A 1,644-nucleotide genomic window follows, 5' to 3' on the forward strand; every position below is an offset into this window, starting at 1 on the left:
TTGCAACACACTACAAAATTGAAAAACTCCCCCTTTAATCTTTGGACAATAAGAAGAAACCAGGCCATGCAAATTTCGCTCAGAGAATTTCAAGATCGATTGGGCAACAAGTTGGGGATTTCCTGCAAGGTGTCTTTTTCCAACCACTTGTGTTCTAAAGAATCACAAGACCATGAAATCATCTGAATGGAAGCCTGAACAGTTAGTGAAAATTATCAAGTGTCAAATCTGGACAAACCAACACGTCGACCATCAGCGATGACAGCTAGACTCCCAATGTGCTGCAAACGTACCTAACTCGGTGATGCTTCCACGACACGTTTTCTTAGATGGATATATAATTTGATTGGGAATCTATGTATATCACCTTCTATTTGGTATAAAAGGTTTGATGTTGAAGTAAAGCACACTATTACATAGAAACATAGTGCGTAGTCTAAGGAGCCCACAAATTAGTCGGGAAAATAATGGAAATTCCAGCAAGATTATGATAAAGTCCGGCAAATTTTTTTGAAAATATGGGTTACTGCTGTCAAAATTCAGGATTTTGGGTGCCCCAAGGGTTCTTGATGATGTTGAATCCATTTTCACCATAAAAAAAAATGATTCCAATGCTCCAGCATTCTGATTTTTTGAATTTTTTTTACTGGATTCTTGCAAAATTCTGTTTGTCCGGTGAATTCGTGGCATCAACAGACAATGTTGAAACATAGTGTTGATTTTGACCCTAGCTTAGGGCATCAAAGTTTGTTGGTAGCAAAGGTAAAATAATCCATTGAACATATAAGCTACAAATGCCTACCCCACCATCATGCTCCTTGTTCTCCACCATTAGAGGAGGTAAGTAATCCGAGGTTCCACACATGGTTCGCGTTCTATAAAAAAATGTGCACAGACCATCCGAAATCTACAATTTTGAGTTCACCGTAGATGCCAACCAACAAGTTCTCCGGCTTGATGTCCTGATGTATCACATATTTTTCATGACAATAGATCAGGGATCGTGCCAATGATGCAATGTAAATGGTTGCCCACTTTTCATTGAAGCATTTACAACATTGAAGCTCACTGTACAATTCACCTTCTGCAGCGTATTCAAGAATTAGATAGACGTGATTCTGATCATAAAAATAACCAAACAATCCGAGTATGTTGGGATGTCCAAGATGACTCTAGATTTCAATTTCTCTTCACAACTGATGCTCTACCTGAGATTGTTGGAGTTGGTTCTTGAAGAGAACCTCCAAAGCCACAACATTCTTACTCTTCTTCTCTCTGGAAATATATACATTTCCAAATTTCCCGCGGCCCAGAGGTTTTCCAATGTCGAAATCATTAAGAGTCCAACGTCTTTCATCCTTCTTAGCATCCTCCTTCTCATTCTTCTGAGGAACCCGAGCCATTGTTTCATTAGGGTTGGCATTAGCATTGACCTCAAAGCCATCACCATTCCTGAATACTTTCCAATGTGAATGAATGGGTTGGAAGATTGAACAGAGCAGTTGACATCGCGCAACATCACCTACTATAGTCAAATTTGAAGTCCATGCAGGAAGGAGCTTCCAGTAAGAGAAGAAGACGAATAGAAAAAAGAGCAATGAAAACTAGCCACGTGTCAAACTTGGATTGGTGCGAGGATGATGA

At 39.5% G+C, this 1,644-nt stretch overlaps 1 pseudogene; it reads right to left on the bottom strand.

Moving 5' to 3' along the window:
* Window positions 1–727: 727 nt before the first annotated feature.
* Window positions 728–1,418, bottom strand: LOC149232678 (serine/threonine-protein kinase Aurora-1 pseudogene; annotated as a pseudogene).
* Between the last annotated feature and the right edge of the window lie 226 nt (window positions 1,419–1,644).

This window comes from Pinus tabuliformis, chromosome J (genome assembly GCF_031772625.1).
Source record: "Pinus tabuliformis cultivar Carrire ecotype Pingquan chromosome J, CPIR1, whole genome shotgun sequence".
Lineage (NCBI taxonomy): Eukaryota > Viridiplantae > Streptophyta > Pinopsida > Pinales > Pinaceae > Pinus > Pinus tabuliformis.